General features: G+C 37.7%; 1 protein-coding gene across 1 annotated transcript in view; it reads left to right on the top strand.

Annotated features, from left to right (window-relative positions):
- Cox7b2 (cytochrome c oxidase subunit 7B2) overlaps positions 1-23323 on the top strand; it is a 106378-nt gene that overhangs the window by 20436 nt on the left and 62619 nt on the right. The window contains exons 2-3 of the mRNA XM_034508289.2: positions 18338-18390; positions 20776-20811. The gene's annotated coding sequence lies outside the window, so the exon portion shown is untranslated. The remainder of the gene's footprint in view (positions 1-18337; positions 18391-20775; positions 20812-23323) is intronic.

Below are 23323 nucleotides of genomic sequence, written 5' to 3'. Positions count from 1 at the left end.
GCTAGGCTTGCTGGCCTGCTGCTATGTTTCCCACTGTGATGGAAATGGACTAACCTGAACCTGTAAGCAAGCCCCCATTCAGTGCTTTGTTTTACTTATTTTTTTTTTCTTTTGTGGATTTTATGTTTATTTTTTAGTAATTTATTCTCTGATATATTACACTCTGACCACAATTTCCTCTCCCTCCACCTTCTCCATCCCTCCCACCACTTCCCTCCCCAACCCATCTTTACCTCTTCCATTTCCTTTCAGAAAAGCACAGGCCATCCAGGAATATCAACCAAACCTAGCAAATCAACGTGCAATAAGATTAAGACACCTCCCTTCATGTTAAGGCTGGACAAAGAAACACAGTAGGAGGACAGAGGCATCCGAAACAGCCCCTCCCACCTTTAGGAGTCCCACAAAAACACCAAACTACACGACTATAACATATATACAGAGGGTTTAGGTCAGATCCATGCATGCTTCTTAACTATCAGTTCAGCATCAGTGAGCTCCATGAGTCTAGGTCTTTTATTCTGTGTGCTTTCTTGTGGTGTCTTTGACCCCTCTGTGTCCTCCTTCCTCTTTCACCAGGATTTTCTGAACTCTGCCTGTTTGACTGTAGGTCTCTGCACCTGTTTCTGTCATTGTTGAATGTAGCTCCTCTGATGACAGTTAAGTTAGGCACTAGCCTGTGAGTGTATCAGAATATCATTAGACACCGTTTCATTGACTCCCCCTTCCCTCCATTTGTCTTTGGTTCTATCCTATGTCTCTAAAGATTACTGGTTTTGGTTTCAGAGCCTCCAGGCAGTGTCAAGGATGGGCTCCCTCCTGTGGCATGGGTCTCAAGCTGGAGTCATTGATTAGCCACTCCCACAACTTCTGTGCCACCTTGCAGTACTTTCTTTTATACATGGCCCTGATTGGTGACTCTTCACAGCAGGAGAAAAGTAACTTAGGACTACTGAATAGACATAGATCTCAGCTTTGTTTGTTTGTTTTTTGTTTTTTAGGTTTCTGTTTGTTTTATTGCAGTAGATGTTAGTCCTAGTAAAGTTTATATGGGTGAAAATTGTCTTAGTCATTCTTTGGGGATTTTTTTTTTCTATTTTCAATGAAAATATCTCCCTGGAAGATCCTCCCAGTTAAATTTGCATTACTCAGAAAAATCAAATATACAGTAGATTTTGGCTTTATGTTTTAAATTACCCACTTCAATTAGTTTTCAATAATTTGGAACAAGTTCATGACTTTTTAATAAAAAACAGGAGGTATCTATCTGTGTATTCTTTTATCTGAACTGATAAATAAGACAGCAAGCAGATTTTTGTGTTTGGCCACTATCTTGTTCTAGCTTTTGCCATTGTATATCAAATTGAGTAACATAGTAACTTGATTAATAGAATTTAGCTAAGTTAAATAAAGAACAAGATAATATATTCAGTGAAATAATAATAGAATTCAGTAAACTCTTACCAGATTTCTCTTTTCTACTTCACTAACACAAAGCCTGCTGAGTTGAGACTCATTGATAATATCACTTTACTGATGTGTGAGACATTAGGATCAGGAAACTTTCCAAGGTACAGGGCAGAGATGTGAAGAGGACATGAATCTTGACTCTGACATCCTGTCTTATGGATTTATTCCTTAAACTATATACTGTAAAATGGCTCTAGTTCCGTTTTTGAGTGAGTTCCTTTTTGGTTATATAAATAAAAGCCAAAGTTATATATTCCTAGAGACTAGATAAAGTATATAGTGCTAAACGAGTCAGCCAGGGAATAGACCATTGAGACTCTCTTCCCAGGTAGATCTGGACAGTGTCAAATAAACAAAGCTACCCATCATATAACTTTCTACAGCCTTGTGCGATAAATGCTGGTTACTTCTCAAAGACAACATGTGATGTTCCTGTTTGTTTACCCAGTAACTGGTAGACCCAGAACTGTTGGCGTAGATACAAAACATACTCTTCTTGAACAGTGTTTCATTGGATGTGTTTGAGTGTGATGGCCTGCTTATGGTTAAATGATCACTTACTTGGTCTTTATTAGTACTATCAGATAAGAGGAAGCTTCTGTGTTTCATCTGGAATGTGATTATCTCTTGCTTCTTCTTCCTTCCCATCTATGTGTATGACCCCTCTCTTGCCAACCTTATTTCTTTCCCTTATTGCCTTAGCCCTAAGCATAACCAGTTTATTTCTCTAATCTTAATTCAGTTTGTGTGTGCATGTAGGTGGAGACTAGAGTTCAATATGGGTGTCTTTCTCCATGGATTTCCACCTAACTGAGACAGGGGTCTGACAGTTAACCTGTAAACTCGCTGATGCTGCTAGATTGGTTGGTCTAAAAGTCCAAAGGCTCCTCTGCCTCCTTATCCTCAGCACTGGGATAACAGGTGGATACTTATCTTTTAGCTGGGTGCCTCTGGTTCCTGGCCCTTAAGGTAGTGCCAGGGATGAACTCCTCCCCCTTGTCTCTCTTTCTGTCTCTGTCTCTGTCTCTGTCTCTGTCTGTCTCTGTCTCTCTCTCTCTCTCTCTCTCTCTCTCTCTCTCTCTCTCTCTCTCTCTCTCTTTCTCTTGGCATGGGCCTCAAGCTGGACCAGTCATAGCTATGGCACTCACACAATTTCTGAGCTGCTTTCAGCCAGCACATCTTGGAGGCAGGACATTGTCAAAGGCTTTGTGGACATGTTGGTGCAGGTTGGTGTCCCAATCCATTCACTGGAAGAGCTTTCTGGTTATGAGAAGTGGCTGGTTCAGGCTCTATCCCCCTCATTGCTAGGAATCTTAGCAAGGGTCACCTTCATAGATTTCTGGAACTTTCCATTTTTTTTGGGTTTCTAGCTTGTCCCAGAGATACCCCCTGACTCCAGTTGTCTCTCCTAGTACTCTTTCCCTCTGTCTTCCCCTCCATGAGCCTTCATGTTTCCATCTCTAGCCCCTACACTCTGTCTAGTCACCTTATTCACCAGCATTGTCTATTCTGTTTCCCCTTCTCAGTGAGACACTCTTGACTCCCCTTGAACCCTTCTTGTTACTTAACTTCCTTGGGTCTATGGAATGTAATATGGTTATTCTTTACAGCTAATATCTACTTGTAAATGAGGAGTACATACCATGTTTGTCTTCTGGGTCTGGGTTACCTCACTCAGGATTATCTTTTCTAGTTCCTATGGGAATTGCCTTAATTAAAATATTTTGAGTGTTACAGGAAGATAAAACCATTGTTAGTAACATCATCCCTTGGGTTTAGGTCCTGGATCATATAAGACAGGAGAAAGTGAGGTCAGGAGTAACCAATCATATTTTTACTTTGCTGCTTCTTTTGACTGAGCATGTGGTATGATAGGTTTTAAGTTTCCACTTGGACATCCCTGATGGGATGGGCTTTAACCTGGACTCATGAGCTAAAGTAAGTTCTTTCCTCCTTAACTTGCTTCTTGTTTTGGGTATTTTTGTGTGTCTCTCCTTCTTTGTAGGTGATTGACCACAAGCCCACAGGGGTGAGGGGAGCACAGGTTTGTGGGGACAGGATTTGGACAGCTGTATGACAAAATGACATCTAAGAACAGCTTCAGTGAGACAGCTCAACTTTATTTGGGGTGAAGAAGGGTTCTATAGACCTTGGGAATGAGTAGAGGTTGTCAGGGTGGATCTGAGGTGCTGAGGATACTTAATTTACATGAAGAGGAGTTTCAAGAACTTGCTGGTCATGTTCTTATCTGGAGAGAGACTGTGTTGAACCCGTAATTTGGCCAAAGACTACTTGACTGTCTTTAGAGGTAGGGGGAGTAAAGGTCATTTTTTGGAGCATGTATTCTAAGAGCAAAGAGAAAGTAGTCCTAACCCCTTCCAGTCTCAAGATGAGATTTCTGGGGTTTGGGGACTGTCTCAACCTCACTCTTGCTCCAGACCAGCTCCTCCAGTTGCACGCCCATATGTTTTTGTCACAAGTATAGAAATGAACTCTATTTTCTATTTCTGAATTGGTCTAACTACAAAACAACATTTTTTCGTATATGAGTGGTTGTTATGAGCATATACCTTGATTTCTTAACTCTACCTTACGTTTCAAAAGAACAAGATACTTTTATGTCAATTCTTGTATGCTGGGGTTCTGATTTTTAATTCTTGCAAACCTATGATTCAGACATGTAAACATATATGCAAACATATACATGCATAGTTGACATTGACATTATCAGAATTTTCAGAAATTAGGGGAAAAGGATGAGCTGTATTTTTTTTTTTATAAAAGCCACTTGCTTATAGAACATTCTTGATTACTATTCTATACAAAACCAAAGTAATTACATGTGGTATAACTTTAAGATATACCAGTTTAAAGTTCTAGAAACATACATGCATATTTTATCTCTTCATGTTTGAAATGTATTAACTACTGACCTGATCTCTTCATGAAACAGTGGTTGGAGCACACATGCTGCCTTAGTATGTTAGAAAAAGAACCTTAAAATAGAACTGATACCATAACATTTTTTATTATGGGAGGGCAGTGAGATGAAGTGAGGAAGATATGACTTCTGCTTCTGATATGCTCTTTGCGGTTTGCTTCCTCTGTTTTTTGTTTAAGTTATTTCCTCGATGTAACCATTTCTATTGCACTCCCTTATTCTTGTTCACAGAGCACACCCTAACCATCCATTTTCTTCTCTGTGCAGCTCCTTGTCTTACAAAGCTTTCAGTTTTTACATGGAGGACACTCTATAATCAGTTGTTACTTTTTCAGTTGTTCAATGACTTTATCTTTCACTAGACTACTACATATGAAGAAGGTGTCCTGTGTTGTTCTGTGTGTGTGTGTTTGCATTTGACCTCTACACATTTGTAGAGGTCAGAGTATAACTTGTAGGAGTCAAAGGAGTCAATTGTCTTTGCTCACTGTGTGGTCCTGTGGGTTGAACTGAGGTCATCACACTTGGCAGCAAATGCTTTTACCTGGTGAGCTCAGACTAATTTTTTTTTTTTTTTTTTAAACAGTGATCAGGGTTGCTTTTTGTTGCCCCAGAAGAATATACTGTTGTGTAGAGTGTCAAGGGAGACATTTCACAGCACTAGAGCAAAGATCACTAAGGGTTGTTGGAAAAGATGTGCTAACTATTTTGTGAGTTGTTTTTTCTTGTCTGAATTAGGAGCAGAGGCTTTGACAACTTCGCCCATATGTATATATAATCTGCATATAATTGTCATCAATTAAACTTTGTGTCTCTTAGGCAAGCCATAAAGACAATAAAGGATTCAGCTAGTCATTAGCTGACACTGGGAATGAAAATGAATGGATAATGGCAATTTATTAAGTTTTAGGTTTTAATATTTGTTGTTTTGTTAATGGTAAATTGAGTATTATTAATGTGTCTTATGTCATTTAACCTGCTTCACGGTGTGAAATGTCCACTGTAGTCAAAACAGTTTTCAAGGTATCCTCTAAAAACCACATACTTATTCCTTCTCACTAACTGTTTTCACATTTCTGAAAATCATTCTCACCTTTCCTGTCTAGCTTCGAGTCCCATTCTCCTCATTCTTCTCCCTCGGGGTGTGTGTATGTGTGCATGAGCACATGTATATGCTGCTGGAATCGAACACATCTAGGGTAGGAATGAACTCTCAGTAGTTGTAAGTGCAAACATCTATCTCCCATGACAATTGGTTTTTCCATAAAATCATGATTTATATAGTAATCTGTGTTTTTATGAGAAAAATACTATTTCATCTTAAACATTCAAAATTTTATTGTCAGCAAATATTTTGCTTTAGTGTTTAATGAACCAGAGATTTACTGTTACAACTGTCATTCTATAAAAACGCATATGCTCTAGAGACAGGTCTTTTTGGTTTAAATGATGTTCCAACAGTTAAAAACAGAAATGTTACATAAATACCTACCTGCTTCTCTATGGTTGTAAAGTTAGATATAGGAACCCTGGGCCTGTACTTCCTCATGGAAGCAGCACATAGGAGACGGGACTGTATTTCCAGGAATTAGTCACTTTGGCTTCCTTCCTTCCTTCCTTGTCCAGTTTACTCTTACTTCCTGTACTTCTGTCTGGGAAACCATTGATGTTTGCAATTCCTAAAGCTAACAATTCATTTCCTGTTTGAACAGTGTCTTAATATTTTATTTAACTGTGTATATTTCTTATTTTATGTTGTATAAAAATATAATATTTTCATACATACCTTAAAAGGTTTTAAATATTTTGTGTAACCTATCCCATGGCATGTGTAAGACTCCAAGGAAAGCTTTAAAGTCAATACTATAAAGATACTATGAAGTGAATGTAGAAATCCTTTTCACTGAGGAAGGTGAAGGAAGTCTCCTCTTACTGCTTCCACTCTTCCTACAACACCTTTTTCAAGCTTTTTCTTCGAGTCACCGAAACCTCAGTGCTGCATACATCCTGGAAACTCTTTGTTTTGATCAGTTTTACTTCTCTAGCTTTCCCACTGGGAAATTCTACTCACTCTTTGTTTAATTCAGCAGTCACATAAATATGTTGAAATGCTCCACTATTCCAGTTCCTACTGTGAAAATATTTTGTGAGAAACAGTAATAAAACACTTTTTTTCCTCCTAGCTCTCTAGATTATAGGAATTTGAAGGAAGCAAGGAGTGTAAAGTTTATTAAGTACACCACCACCTCATGACACCACTGATGTCTCGAAGTGAAAATTCAGGCCTCTAAGTAGAACCCAGACTTCATGATTTTTATTCAAACACATTTTAAGTAAAAATCCATCGCTTTGATGGTCTGAGTAAAGCAAGTCAAATGGATTACACTGAAATAGTTATGCTTTCCACTTAAGAATCCAAATTAACCTGTATATATTATTAACTTTTTGTTTAGCTTTAATATTATTCTCACAGAAACCCTCTGGTTATTATTTTCATTTATAATAGTGACATTTAGTAACACACACACACACACACACACACACACACACACACACCCCTCTCAGGAATTTCGGAATCACTGATATTGTAGGTGAGATGTTGAGTCTTGCCATCAGGCTCCAGTTTTGTGCCCTTAATCACTAGACTCTGACTTGTCATCATCTGACACCTTCTCTCTGGTCTAATGTGCGTGTCATATCTGTTCGTAAGAACTCGTATAATGTGGACAGTGTTTTTGTTTTTCTTAACCTGTGATTCATGAAGGTTGAATGTTTAACCTTTCCCTTCCTTTATTATACATTTCTATTATAGTATATTTCCATTGTTTCAACTATCTCACTTTCTGTTGGTGATTTTACCTAACTGAAATTCTGAACTTAACTATGGTTGTGACTTTCTTCTAGTGAGAATGTATCTCACCAATGTATGCTTCTCAAAACAAACACAAAACATTTGATAACTTTGGATGAATAAATTGTTTCTTAGTAGCTTTAAGACATATTAAGTACAATTTTTTCCTTCTATGAGTACTTTTTAGCTCAAAATGACTCATCCTTTCAATGAAAAGGGTAATAAGGTAATAATTGTAGTTTGTATTGTGGAATTTTGTATTCAAATATGTAATACAGTTTTATTTGCAAAGGCTATCCTTAGAGTGAGTGGAGTCAGACCAGGACAATTTGATTTTATAGTTGGGAAAGATAGCTTAGAAATGGTCTAACAAATAAGACAGTGCAGTGCATTCCTGAGCAGTAAAGATTAATGTCCCAGCCTCTCAGATCCGTGCTGAGGTGTGTGACGTGAAGCATGGCAGATCCAGGGGATGTTAGACAATGGATCTGAAGGAAAATCATGGGCACGTCATCCTACTCTATCCCTGGGTTTTGATACACACCGATTTGTAGGAACTTGGGAAAAAGGCAGATAATCCAGATCATAAATATTCTATACTTATCTTAACTGTTTTTATGTAACTGTGTATTTTACAGGCTCTAGAAAAAGCCAGCCATACTTAACTATTTTTGGAATTGTGAAAAATATATCAATTATTTTTCCTCAATACAAAGAAAGGCTAATCATCAATTAGGTAATTAGACAGCTAAATCATCAATGTCTCTGGTTTTATGTATTTAACTACCTAAATACCTATCTGCATGAAAAAGATAAAAGCGAATCAATTTAAGAATGGTCTTCATTTCATGCCTTTACATTTTCATAAATAGGCCTTTAAAAGTATAATTCAGTACAAAAGTATATATATTTTAATAACTGCATTTCTTTCGATATACAGTTTTTTCAAATAGATTATAAACAATCTTGTAGCAGTCCATTTCTTGATAATCATTATTACATTGATAGTTTTTCCTTTTTTCTATTCCTCTGCTGCAATGTTCTTTGAGCCTTGGACTGGGCTCCATAAATCTGCATTTTGATAGGCTGTGGTTTTTTTTCTGATTTGAAGAGAGATGCCTTGGGGAGGGGTGAGGACCACACTTATTTGAGGGCATAAGGGCAGTATTTTGATGGTTGTTAGGGATTGTGCTGGTTTAGTAAAGTGGTGGTTCTAAGTTCTCTTCTAATATCTGGGACTTCACTACCAGTGAGTATTTGGCTAGATTCCCAGTGCCCAAGCGTTTCTCTTGTTGAGTGAGTCTTAAAAACCATTTGAGACCTTTCTTACCACCAAGGTATACATGCCACCATTAGGCCTTTAGGGTTGTTGTGACATGCTGATTATTGCTGTCATTTATAGGCCCATAGCTTGATGTGACTGCTCATTGCTTCCCTCTTTTGGTAGCTTGCATGACATTTTCTAGTACTATAAAAGCTAGTTCTCAGAGAACAGGAATTCAGGTCAGTACCAGCTCGGTGGCCTCTGGGCCCTGAGTCTAAAGTGCATGGTGTCTTTAGCAACTGGAACGTACCTTCCACCTTGAGAACCAAGGGCAATAGCAATAGGCTTTATTATTTGAGAATATCTTGGAAAGCCCTGATCAACAACTTAAAATGGGAGTTTTCATGTCTGATAATGAGTTTTTTGTTAGGTGGTCTTTGTCTCTTGGAGGGTACTCTGTCAGCTCTGATGAGAAAAGTTTATTTGAACTGTATTTGTTTATTTATACACAAAATGTATATACACAAATGTATTCTTCCCAGGGTCTTATAGAAATCTTATAATAGACATCTGTTGATATGTGTTGCTCTGTCAACCAATAAAGAAGCTCATCCCTAGGAAAGGCTAAATCTTCAATTGGTCAGCAGTTTCCTGTAGGTCTTCGTCTACGGATGAAAGCCTATGAAATTTCCTCCGTACACATTAATATGTTCATTTCATGGAACTTCTGTTCATTATTGTTTATGCAGCAGTTTCTAGGAGAGACTTTCATAGCAGACATCTTAGTATTCTGCTGTAATTTATCTACCCTGTTTTCCATGATGTTCCTTGAGACATAGATGCAGAGTCTGTGTAATTCCAATTTTATACTTATTGTACAATGTAGTCTAAATTATCCAAAGTTAATAGGAACACCAAAAGCTCTTTTCTGATAATGGCTGATGTAATTATTACTTTATATATGCCATTATTATAAGTAAGACATTTGATGTTGTTATAAGTAAGACGGTTGATGTTTTTGTTTTTAAACAAATGTGTTTGAAGTATAACTATATGCAGCTATATGGGACAAACCTAGATTCTAGAAAGAGAAAAAAAATGTCAATTTATAGATGATGTTAAATCAAGTAAATTAAAATGTCACATTTTAGTAGAATACCATTGTAAAAATCTAACTCTTTAAATTATAAGATGTTTTATATGTCATAAAGATAAAATGAACACTGATTTCAGAGAGAGTACCAGTAAAAGACACATGTACACATACTCAAGAAAGCATTTATATATAACAAAATAATAACTTAGACATAATGAAGAAACAAATTTACTGTAGGAAGTAGTGTAAAAGTAACTTTTACTTGCCTGGTGTAATTGTTGTCTGCAGGTTTACTGCCTCAGTCTGCTAGCTTAGGCCTACTCCTGGAAGCTTGTAGCCTCTGTATAGTCTTTCTAGGCCTAGAATGGTTTTAGCCTCTAAGACATAAGCATGCCTTTTCTAACTCCTTCTCATCTCTGGCTGGCTGGTCAGCTCAGCTGTTAGGGCTCAAAATTTTTCTCCATGCTAACTGATTCAGTCTGGCTTTTTTCTCTCAGCCTTTCCTGAATTGTTCTGCTTGATCTCAAACTAACTATAGTAATCTGTTCTAATCTTCTGCCCCTTCTAATTCTCTGGCTTGTTCTCTCTTCAGCCTGTCTCTGTCAAACTCTCCTGGTATACCTGCTTCCTTCTTCCTTTTCTCTCTCTGCACTGGTCTTTTTTAAGTAGCCACATTTTCTTCTGTCTTCTCATGAGAATTGAGCATATCCTATTCTGTCAAATCTTTCTGATTTGTCACTTTGTCTGCCATTCAGACATTACTTTTAAACATATATTTCCTTCTACAAACTAACTTTACCTTCATTGTTTGGGGTAAAAGGTGTGTACTAAGGACATGTCTATATCCCAGATAGAGGAAATAAAGGTGTGTACTAAGACTGAGCCTCACCAAAACTAGGAACAGGTTTTTTTTTTCTCCAGTAACTAACACAATCTTGAGGTTCACAGTGTGATCAAATATCTTGCAACAAAGTAGTGTCTTCAGTGAGCCCTGTATTACTTAAGACAGTAAGTTGTGCATTTTTGGTACAATCTTTAAAACATTTCATAGTGTATTACTATTTTCAGTTTTATATTTCTGTGTGTGTAAAATCGATTTTAGTTATTTTCATCTCCCATCTTGTTCTCATACTTTGTACCCCTGCTGAAACACTTTTAATTTCTTGTTTCCTGAGTATCCCATTAAGTTTGATTAGAAATGCTTGCTTGAGCATAGGTGGAAGGAAATCCTGATAAGCTGCTTAAAAAAGGTTGGGCTTCATGAATCCTTTCTCTACTCGTGATGAAACATTGAAAGTCATAATTTTGTATAAATCTGGAACAGGTAACTACAGCTGCTGGGAAAGGTAACAGCTCTGTCATGTCCAGAAGGCACTGTTTTGCTACATAGTTCCTTCTGCTAATTTTACATTTTTTTGAACCTCTTCTGTGATATTCCTTGAGCCTTGGAGGTGATGGTAGAGACACCCCATTTTGGCACGTAGTAAGTTTTTGTATTAACCACTGCCTGCTGCAGTAAGCTTTTATGATAAAGACTGAGGTATAGCACTCTTCTGTAAATATAAAGAGAAACATCAATATTTAGAAGGCAATTTGAGATTATGACCATATTGCAAAAACAAATCTGAGTAGGCTTCTAATCAAATCAGAAAATGGATAGTTATGAACATAACAGTCATTCCACTATTATTCAGGAGGGCACATCTTACCTAGAAGGTTCTTAGTGCACAAGATTCACAGATCAATAAGATCAATAAGACTGTTGATTCCTCTAGCAACCTAAGCAGCACCTCCTAGCACTGTGAAAGCCAAACAAAAGAAGAAACATCTTGTTCAGTTCTAGCTTGAATTCCCTATGTTCTACTATCAGTATGTAGTGTCTTCAGCAACAAGATCTTACCATTAAATTCTGGTGTACAGTAAAGAATAATTGCAGCAGCCTATGTTGTTTTGGAGAAAGTGTGTCTTTTGGAACTTTTTTGACCAGCAACTCTTAAGGGAGGTAATCTTATAACTAGCACTAAGAATTTTGTTTAAAATCTCATAGCTTCTGGGAGAAGCACTATCCATACACATCAAATATATCCTTTTGCTAGCACTGTCCCATTATTTCCTGCCACACTTGACAGTGATTATGTCTTTTTTTCTCCCTGTAATACCATCAAGTCCAGTTTGTGTTGCCATGCAAGTCCTGGGAACAAGGGCTGTCTTGATGTTTCGTTAGCCTAACAGAGGTTTTAGTTGCATCATTAAAGAAAACTAACTCTGCTTCTCCCAGAAGATACCAGGTTTCAGTAACTCCTCAGTTAATGGTGGGATTACATGTCCACCTTCCCTCCATGCTAGGATTTTGTCTGGTTCAATTTGTGTAGGCCTGTGCATACTGTCACATGGAAGTCTATATGTGCAATTACCTTATCGTGCCTGGAAAACAGTTTTTCTGATGTTATCAACCACCTCTGGCTCCTGCAATCCTTCTGTCTCTTCTTTGGCAAAAATTCCTGAACCTTGGAGGGATGATATATGAATGACACACTTAGTGCTTACCACTCCACAATTTTTTATTCTCTGCTTGTCCACTTGAAAGTCTTTGCCATCTACCAAGAAGAGACAGCTTTGTTGATCAGTGCTGAGAGAGTCTCTGACCAATGGGTATATCCTGAGTCATTAGGAATCATTTAAATTATTTTTCCATTTAGGAAAATAATAGTATTGGATTCTTTTCTAATGTAGGAGGTACAGAAGTCCTTGTGTTCAAAGATAAGCACTAGGGAAACTAATTGTTAAACACAGAGTTGTCAATTCAAAGGAAGTAATGCATAACCTGTTACCCATGCAGAAGACTAGGAGTCGACATGGTAAACTTTGAGATATCTGGCCAAAAAGCACAACAGATCTTTCCCTAGACCTTTATTCTGAGTTTGATTTTCTCAGTCAACATATAGAGAGCCCATCTTTATGGAAGATGTCCCATGCATTTCACAAAGACTTTTGATGTCACATTTTACTTATTTAGCTTACCTTGTGCTTTTTTTTGTGCACACAAGATTGAGTTAATTATCACCAGGAAGGTTTTCATCAAATTGTACTGTTCTTAAATGTACCTAAAATAAACAACTTGGGGTAAGATTTCTACGTTTGAACCAACATTGGCTACTTAGCTGTTTTGAACTGAACTTCCTTTTTGTCTCCTGTGGATCATTTCTGCGCTGGCTGTGGAGGTTGCAGAGATACCCACCACCACCTGCACTCTAGGGCCTAAGAAGACCTGTCAAAGCATAGTTTTTTTTTTTTTTTTTTTTTTTTTTTGTTCCTTTAACAGTGTCTGACCCATCTCATGAGATGCAGCTTAGATATAATCAGAAAATGGTTCCTTACTCCCATAACATTCATGCAGCTGTAGCACCAGTGGGCATGTCTTTCCAGGCCAGGTGTTGGTGTGACTTGCAGGATTCAGAGCTGAGTGATATTGACGCTTGTTTTTCTCCTCTAGAAGTATGCACAGCACCTTCCATCATCATGAATGCTAGTGAATAGTAAGGCTTTATATGTGTGTTTCTTTTTAAATACACAGAAGCACTTTTTAAAAAAAAAAAATTGAATTCACAGACAGTAATACAGCTCATTCCTGAATACAACTTACAACTTTTCTCCATCAAGCACACATCAGCATTCTGTATTTAGGAACATAAAATGAATTTCAATATAATATTTAAAAGCAATATAGACAGCAAGATCATTAACTAAAAGCACAAACATACATAAAAGTTTGTCGATGCATAGACCTCCAAGAAGACATATCTACAGTATGAGAATTCATAAAGAAGAGAGAACTGCCTTACACTGGGTTTGATGGCTTGGCGTTTTCACTGTTCTGTTCTTAAATCATAGCATTGCTTTACAGTATGTTAAATAACTGTAAAATGCAGAAAGAATTGATTTAGGGGTTACAAATAAATTTTACTGAGTAAATACATAAGTTCAATAATAAATTATGAAAATGAAGTGTATATGCATATGTGAACATGTATAGTATAGCTGTGGTCTTGAGGAGCTCAGAGATAATGATTAGAGCCAGCAGAGATCATGGTCTCCTAAGAAAATTACTCAGTCTGAATAAAAAAAAAATCTTCAGATAAATGGCCAAATTTCAAGGTTAGTATAACAAAAGTATGGATGTTCTCTTCAGTATCTTGTAGTGTAAGAAGTAAGAAAATACAGGATTGAAAAGATAATTGTCATAATAGCATAGGAGACAACCTGGAAAATCATTTAATGACCACAGTTTGAACTAATCGAGCATTAAAACAAACAATTAATTTGATGCTAGCACAGAGACTAAAATAAACTAAGTTTGAGTCATCACTGCTATCAATAACTTATTCTAAATTAAATCAGTAACTTATTCAAAAAGAGAGAAAAGGTGGCTCATTTAATAAATGTAGAAAAATAGAGAATTGCGCAAAATGCCACTTTAACATATGTGGCAGACAATCTCACTAGTGTATTAATACTAGTGGGAAATAGTAAGAATAGAACATGCATGAACTAAGGAATCTTGCCAGTACACCTATTAACTACAACAATTTTGGAAAATTCTGATGCCTGCTTAATCAAGCAATCAAGGTATGTATCATTGGGAATAATACATATCACTGTGTCACTAACCTCTTGGTTTAAATTCCTGAGAAGTTCACAGCAGTATTTTTTGTGATATTCTCACCAAAATGCATCACTTCATTCTAATTTAAAATAGCTTTGGTGAAAATTACTCTATATGTTCTATAGAGTAACTAGTCAGTACTTGTACAAAATATGATCTCTGGCAAGGCATGGTAGACATGCCTCTAACTCCAGAACCCAGGAAGCCAAGAAGGGAGGAAGAGGAACTGGAGACCAGCCTAGGATACATGATGAAACCATGTCTCAAGAAACAAAGCAAAAATGTGTCTAGGTCATGAAAGCAAAGTGAAGACCCAGAGACTTAGGAATCAGAGGATGCCAAGGAGAAGTAGCAGATAAACATAACATGGAAAGGCTCTTAGGATGGGAGAAGACTATTTCTAAAGAAATGGGTACATATCAAATAAAGACTACTTTACTTAATATTATTAGATTACTATTAAGATCCTGTACTTTATATAACATTTAACGTTAGAGCAAATTAATGAAAGAACATTCTTCGCATTTTTTCCTCCATGTCAGGGTGTGTTTCAAATTTAAAAGCTAAAATGTCATTAAAATTAATTGAAGTAATATATGGGGAACAGAGTAAATCAGGAGGAGTTGATTAACTCCTTAGTCATCAAGTAATAGAGACCTAGGATAGAACTCATGCTGAAAAGCTCAGATTTGTATTACTACCACATAAAAATGCTTTTTAAAAGTAAGTATGTCAAATATGGATACTCACAATTATACATATATTGAAATAGGACAAAAGTTTACACTTGAGATGTACTTTTAAAAAAGAAACCTTAAATACCTTTCCTCTTTTTATCTATCTGTGCCTTTATATAAGTGAGCAAGTGCTCACTAAATCTTCACTGAATGAGTGGAAGAAAAATTGCTTTCAAAGCACTATAGGAAAATGGGATCTAACCATAGATAAATCTCGATAACAGCTGAATACTAATCACGTTAGGGCACAGCAGTCTTTGTTTGTGTGACAGTACTTTATAAATAGTGTAAGTTTGTACAGATTCTCAGTGTACAGGGAGCTGCTTTCACTGAACAGGACCTGGTTAGCTCAGGACTCTGAATACAGTACTTGTTCATTAGATGGAACTTGCATTTTTTTTTTTTTTTTAAAGAATTCGGTGATTCGGTGTTGTTAGCCAGTTTTGAAATACCAACTTTCAAAACCTTATGAACAGTGAAGTACCACAGCTTTGGCACTAATTGGGTCTTCTAAGGCTTTTAAAAGACTGACTGTCATTTACTTTAACAGTTAACAGCTGACTAGATTACAAACTTTCCCAAACTTTGGCAAGATCATCATTGGTAAAAGTCAGCTGCCAGCTAGTTTTGACGAAGTAGGATTATTCATGCAGGATAACCTGCAGCAGGAAGAAAGCAAAACTTCCTGGCATCTACCAGTCCCTGGGTAGCATCAACTCCTCTTACCATTTGTCCTAGGAAGGGGGAAGAACTTTAAGGACAGAAGTGGCCAGACCCTCTTTTTCACAGCAACCCCGACTGTTCATTACCTGGCAGCTTCCAGGAGGCTCACAGACATACCTTGCCCTTTTCTTTTTGCCTCTTGGAGAAAGCTAGCAATCTCTTTAAAAAAAAAAAAATATTCCTTGATTTCTTTCTGACTTCATTGCCTTTCTGGTTTCGTATTTTCTTTGCTTTACATATCTCCCTGGCCTCTAAATTTTGCAGCCGCCTAGGGTTTATGTTGCTTTCTACTGGTGCCTAACTAATTACCATAAACTTGGCGTTTTAAAATAACACCTATTTTATAATCTCGGTTTCTATGGAGCAGAAGTCTCGTCATAACTCAGCTGACTGCTTGTTTATGACTGCATTCAGGCTGGAGTCTGCAACTGGGATGTTACCTGGAGAACTGAGATTGGTTTCCTTAGGGCCATGGGAAGGAGAGGTTTGCTCTTTGGATAAGTTCGAGTCTGGTGGCTTTGCAAAGGGGCATCTAGAAGTTCTTGTTTATACAGGTTCCCTGGTGTATATTTGCAGAAATTGGTTAAAGCTATAGTAATATGGAGATAATGTAATCATAACGGCAATTTGGAGAATTTTCTCACTTCCTTTATGTGTTATAAACAAGTTAGAAGGTTTGTCCTCATCCCAGGAGATGGGAGTCATAGAGGGGTGTGAACAACAGAAGTTGAAGAGAGTGGGCCACTGAAGCCTACACAGTCTGCAGATAGGTCTCTGCATTATCCTTCTCTCTTGCCTCACATGGATCTCATGTGTTTAAAATTATGCCTGCTAAACAACTTCACAAACTCACAGCCGCAAGGCAGTGTCTCTAATCGCCTGATAGTTTTTTGTATCACTAATTCCAGCTGTCCTTTTAGTTGCCCAAATTAATGACGTATCATCCCATACTCTGTGTTCTTTTACATGTCATATCTACTTATCAGAAAAGTTTGTCTCCTGTATCTCTGAACTATTTCTTCTTTATCAAAGTTCTTTCTATTTTATGCTCTGCAAAAACTACGTACTTTATTTTTTTTTCAACTTCAAAAAATTTTTATTGTGTTTCAAACACTGGCTTGTTTGTTATCCTTTGAGTGAGTGAGGAGGCACCCTTCCAAGCGTAGGGCCTTTTACTGGCCATTTCTTGTTACTGGAGACCTCTTTTCTCCAGATGCCTGCTATGGTGTACACTTTCTCTCTGCGGGAAGGGAGACATAAACATGTTCTTACTGTGCTTTCCTGTAGCTGTTGTTTGTTCCAGATTGCCTAACAATGCTCGGCTCGCCTCGTTTTTATCAGACACTTGGCCATCTTACAACGTTGATATTGTGTGAGCTCTTGTTGTGGATCTCTATTCCCTTAAAAAATGTGGATTTCATGAATGCAAGCATCTCTGGTTTTTTTCCTTACTCTAAGTCCTAAGGCTTGAATGTCTGAGCAGGTGAGTGAGTAGGGAAATACAGTCACTCATTCTCTAGTCTCTGAATCCTTCTCCTTTTGCTTTAATCCTGGAATCTTACGTGCTGGCAGAAGTATAATGTCATTAAACTTTGAGATTAGTTAATATCTTGACTGCGTCTCTGTCATCAATTGACATGTGACCTTCAGTTACTAGTTTGCCTTCAACTCGCCATTCCAATCCTAATGGGGACTAACCTCTTTGTTTACATCAACTATCTCTACAAGTGTTTCTCGGATAGACCACAGAGAACACTAGTGCCACTGCTTTGATTTAGCTTTTTGCAGGAACTCACAACTTTACCTGTCAGATTATACATGTGTTGCTTCACTTCAAACAAGGCTGTATGCATTTTGCTGAACCCCTCAGGACTTCTTTATTCTAGAACCCAAGAAGGAAATAAAGTAGGTAATGGTGGTTTTCTGATTCCTCTTTCAACATACTTTTCCTCTGTGCCCAGCCCCTCCTGTATGTTCTGTGTTTTTGTATTCTTTTGTCACTACACATTTCCCCACACCATGTTAAAGTCTGCTTTGTGGGAGAGCTCTTGCTGTCACTCATGTGGACTTCAGTTGAAAATATTAAGTAGATGTATGCATTTCCTTCATGTTATTTCACCTTATATCTTTACTATTCCTATAAAATGAAAATGTTTGTTTTCCATAGCATCAAGGTATTGGTTTACTCATAAATTGGTTTTAGGGCACAATGTAAAAAAGACACCTCCATTTTCCTAAAACCCATCACTATACAAGTTGAACTTTGGCTATAACTCTCACTGCCTGCCTGACTACAGGTCTCTCAGGAGGTTGCTTATGGATAAAACAGTGATCTCAACTGGGGTTGAGAAACATTTTACTAGCTCTGTCCCTAGAACCATAGGCAAACAGGCATGACGTCTTACCCCATACTTTGCTTACATTTCATGTTTGAGTCATTTCATAAAATTTATGTTTTTGGGTGTTCTCTGTGAGCAAACATTGCTTTTAATGGAGTACTATGTGACCCTTTGTGGGTAGCACAGCCTACTTACCTGTCATCATTTTCACTTTCCCTGAAAACTCACATTGATTTTTCTTCTGTGCTTTTAGGCAGCTGAGTCAGAACTCCTGAGGAGAACATCTACACTCGAGTAACTCTGCAGGTAATGAGAACTAAGAGGAGTGGGTTAGAATGCTCTAGATTAGGGTTCCATTGTGGTAATCTGTTTTTAGTAACATAGAGTCATGTGTCTGCCATATGGCAGTGGTTGTAGCTACCACTTGAGGTAGGAGGATCTCAAATTCCAGGTCCTCCTAAGCTACTGTGTGAATTTGAGATGTGCTGGCCTATAGCATGAATTCAAGTCTGCTAGACCTGCTTACAGAACCTTTTCGGACGAAGCACAGTTAGTTGTACGCCGCTTTGTTCACAGTAACACACACACACACACATGCACATGCACACACACTCTGCCTCTTATGTCTCTGTCATACCAAATACCATACTCACACACACCAAATCATACTTCCATTTTAAGGAGGGATTGGAAGGAACTAAAAGGCCTGATAGGGAGTTTTTTTTTTTTAATAATTAATTAATTCTTTATTTTTTTACACTCAAGATTTTATTCCATGCCCCTGGCTCCACCCTCAAACTGTTCAACATCCCATACCTCCAACCCACCCCCCTGTCTTCACAAGGCTGTCCCCATCCCCATCCCCCACCCCACCTGACCTGGGGCCTCCAGTCTCTTGAGGGTTAGGTGCATCATCTCTGATTGAACACAGACCCGGCAGTCCTCTGCTGTATATGTGTTGGGGGCCTCATATCAGCTGGTGTACGCTGACTTTTTGGTGGTCCAGTGTCTGAGAGTCCTCGGGGGTCCAGACTAATTGAAACTGCTGGTCCTCCTACAGGGTCACTCTCCTTCTCAGGTTCTTTCAGCCTTTCCCTAATTCAACCACAGGGGTCAGCAGCTTCTGTCTATTGGTTGGGTGCAAATATTTGCATCTGACTCTTTGAGGTGCTTGTTGGGTCTTTCAGAGGGCAGTCATGATAGGTCCCTTTTTGTGAGTGCTCCATAGCCTCAGTGATAGTGTCAGGCCTTGGGACCTCCCCTTGAGCTGGATCCCACTTTGGGTCTGTTGCTGGACCTCCTTTTCCTTAGGCTCCTCTCCATTTCATTCCTGGAGTTCTTTCAGACAGGAACAATTATGGGTCAGAGTTTTGACTGTGGGATGGGAATCCCCTCTGATAAGGAGTTTTTAAAAAGATAGGCAGTTTTTTAAAAGTAAAATTTATATTGGTGTCATATTTCAAATGACTGTGTTCATTCACACACTTTATGTCTTTATGTCTTTATGTTAATGGGAATCAGTTTAACTACAGGGAGAATAAGAGGTCAGTGTTAGTCAAGTTGACATAGTGTTTCCAAAACAAACATTTCCTAGTGAAGAAAACTTTTTTTTTTTTGGATAGACTAACTTCCTAGTGCTAACCACACAAACAGTAGGATGCAGAAGAAAATCTGTGTGCTGTCAGCAAACACATACAAGAGAGAAGCACTTGTAAATAGTTTACACAAAGGAAAAAAAACTGAAAGAAAAAAAAAAAAAAAACCTTTCTTTTTAGCCAGCTGAGACCACCAAGTAGTGTAAAATAAATCATCCATCATTTCAGTGTTAAGAGCGCCCCCTGGTGTGACTGTATAATCATGGTTCTGTGAAATTTACATGTTTATAGAATCTACTTGTGCTATTAAGTAGTGATGGGCCTTCTTTTCCTACTAGCTTGAGCAGCATGTATTGGTGTGTAACTTTCCACAGATGTGCAGTGCAACATTTTTCTGGTGCTCATCCCTGCTCCAATATGGGGTCAGCTTGAAGGCAGAATATGGGAATATGTAATTTCTAAAGTTCTTCGTCTCATGTTAATATGCCATTCATTGTGCAATTATGCTATCTATATTAATTATTATGGCATATCTTTGGGTGAGAATAACCTTGTTGTGGTAAATTGCTGTTAACATTCTGTCTCAGTAAATTCATGGGCATTTTAATAATTTAACAAGGGAACTCAATTATGTTACTTTATCTTTTATGAAATTTAGCATGTGAAAAAAGACATAAATATTGAGACTTACTTAGGAGCCTGCTGTTTCTCTGCAGCTACTGATTGTGAAGTGCAAATCCCCTTCATTCTGTACCATATCCGGGAATCTTAGCTTTCCCCTGCTACCCATTAAGAATGTAAGAATGTCGTACCCAATATCTCAGTCCAGACCAGCAAAGTACTTATTTATAACTGCTCGTTTTCTTTGTATTTTTTATACTCTAAAAGTGATTAAATTGTCCTTTTGAGGTTAAATTCCATATGTTATTTGAAAATACACATATATAAATTTTATAGAGGTAGTTACTTTCTGTTTTTTCCTCGTATACTAAAAGTTATGGACGGTTTAAATTATTTCTTACAGGCTTTGTGTCCTCAGTGTGATCATTTCAGGGCTACTGTATAAAGATGTCTTTGTTTTTGTCATCTTTTGTAGATTTTCTTCTCACGTATTTTTGAAGCCATCAACCAGGTATGTACTTACATTAGCCCCTGATTTGTTTTTCAATAACCATTTGAATCCTAGTTTTCATATTTAGGTAGAAATCGTGATATTTGGGCAGGCCATTGACTCACAGGCTTAATCTCATCTTTCAGGGAAGAATCGAGGATGTATCTGTCTGGACATTGATAAAATATACTGTATAGTTCAGGCTTACTCTGTGCCAGACTTAGGCAGAGTGAGCATTTCTTAATACAGCACATCTCTAAAAGGATACTATTAGAGAACTCTTGTGTGGAGAAGTCAAGATACCATGATCAACTATTCCTAATATGTAATGTAAATAGCCATAGTGCTGTATCATTAATTTGATTGCAAATAGCATTCATAACTATATCTGTTGATATTATTGTCCTTAAGGACTAGCAATTCTGTAATACACAAATGTGATAAAACCAGGATTTTGGGAAGACTAAAGATGCATGCATTTACAGAGAATACAGAATTAGTTTGGGAACTTATTCTTCCACAAAGCTTTCTCAAACCAGGGGCGACATCAAGGGATGCACAGTTATAGATGATAGAAAAATGGGCTATAGAACATGCATATTTTAAACTGTTCCTTGCTTCTGTCTTATTCAGCATATCTTTTTAGCTCTCTCTGGCCTTGGGATGCAAATACAGTTCTTTGCATGTTGCCATTTTTCTTATGTAATTCTGTATTTGCATTATCTTTGTGAAGCTCCTATCATGTTTCCTATGGGTTATTTTCTTGACTTCTTTTAATAATCAGATTTTGCTCTTTCGTTGCTGTAGTATTCAAAATGATAAGTTTATTGTTTCATTAATAATAGTTTTGAAGTTTACTAAGTAGCTACCATGGAAACTGAATGTGAACAAGCCTACTCTTTGCTTAACAGACTCTAGTACTGCTGATTTTCCCCTTTGTCCTTTAGATGTGCGCTAGGAAGTGGCTCTTGGATGAAAGTTTAAAAGCACATTGTTGATTGGTTTTGGTGCTCCGGACAGTCTTGTAATTCGATATAATTTCTATTTAATATTTGTCTAATGGCTTTTTGTTTCTTGTCTGGGTGTTCATACTTAAAAACAAAACCAAACAATAATAACAATCATAAATATTGCCTATACCAAGATCTACCACTATGATTCTGTTACCTTATTTAGAGGCATGTATCCAAAGGACCAGAATCTACAAAACAAAAATATTCCTGCATATCCGAGTTTATTGTGACCCTCTTCTCAGTAGTCAAGGTGTGGACGACACATAAGTGCACATTTATATAATCAATAAAGAAAAGGTAGTGTATGTGGCTCATTGGCTTCTCTTTGGTAGGCTGGTTCTTTTTGTATTTGAGCTGTATCGGGGCCTGACGAGATGAAGAGTGTATACGTAGCTCTGCATGTATCCCTAGAGTAAGGTATGACATTACCCAGTATGCACCCAACTTATGAAGACCAGTTTAACCCTTATGGTGAGTCAGTGAGTGAATGAAGAAGGCAGGAGCTACACTGAATGTTTATCCTCAGTTCTGCCCTGCAGCTGTGTGGGCTCCCTTTGTTTTCTGCTCAAGAGTACCTGGTTAATAAAGTTTTTAATTTTGAACTTGTTTAATAGCTATGAAATTGGTCTTTGCATTTTCAAATCCTCTGGTACTGTTTTAGTTTGCACACTTGTGTTAGGCAGTTAGAACAGAGTGCCTTCATTGGAATCCCCATACTAGTTTTACCCCTTACCAATAAATTGTACCCACTGGAACTAGGCTGATTTCCCTAAAGTATGTAATTAATAACCATTCAAAATCAGTCAGTGTCTTTTGTCTTTGTTCTTGCTTATTTTGCTTCTTGGTTTTCTCACTACGATTATCTTTCCTCTTGAATTTTGTGTTGCCTTTCACTGAAACCTTTCCAACGCCCAGAATATTTCCCTCCTCACCCTCTCTGCCTTCATGGAACAGATTCCCTTCTGTACAACTTTATTTGGTGAGGCCTTTTCATCTTCACCTTTACCTTCAAGGACACTTTCCCAGACTGAAGTTCCAGCTGCACAACCTGTGACGGGCTTAGTACCTCTTCAGTGGCCAGCTCTAAGACTTTTTATTTTATTCTGTGATTTCAGTCTACAGAGTGAACTGTCTAGTTTTATCTCCATTTGACACAAGCCAGAGTCACTGAGCACAAGGAAACCTCAGCTGAAAAAAATGTTTCCATAACACTGGGCTGTAGGCAAACTTGTAGGGCATTTTCTTAACTATCTATTGATATGGCAGGGGCCTGGTCCATTATGGATGGGGCCACCACTGGGCAGGTGGTCTTTAGTTATATAGGATATCAGACTGAGCAAGCCATGAGGAGCAAGCCAGTAAGCAACAGCCTTCCATGACTTCTGCATCAGTTCCTGTCTCCAGGTTCCTGTCCTGTTTGAATTCTTGTCTTGACCTCTTTTAATGCCTTTCATGATGAACAGAGATATGGAAATGTAAGTCAAATAAACCCCTTCCTTCCTAATTTACTTTAGGTGTTT

The sequence above is a fragment of the Arvicanthis niloticus genome, chromosome 7 (assembly GCF_011762505.2).
Source record: "Arvicanthis niloticus isolate mArvNil1 chromosome 7, mArvNil1.pat.X, whole genome shotgun sequence".
Lineage (NCBI taxonomy): Eukaryota > Metazoa > Chordata > Mammalia > Rodentia > Muridae > Arvicanthis > Arvicanthis niloticus.
The sequence above is the reverse complement of the archived record's forward strand: the minus strand, read 5'-3'. Positions and strand labels throughout refer to the sequence as shown.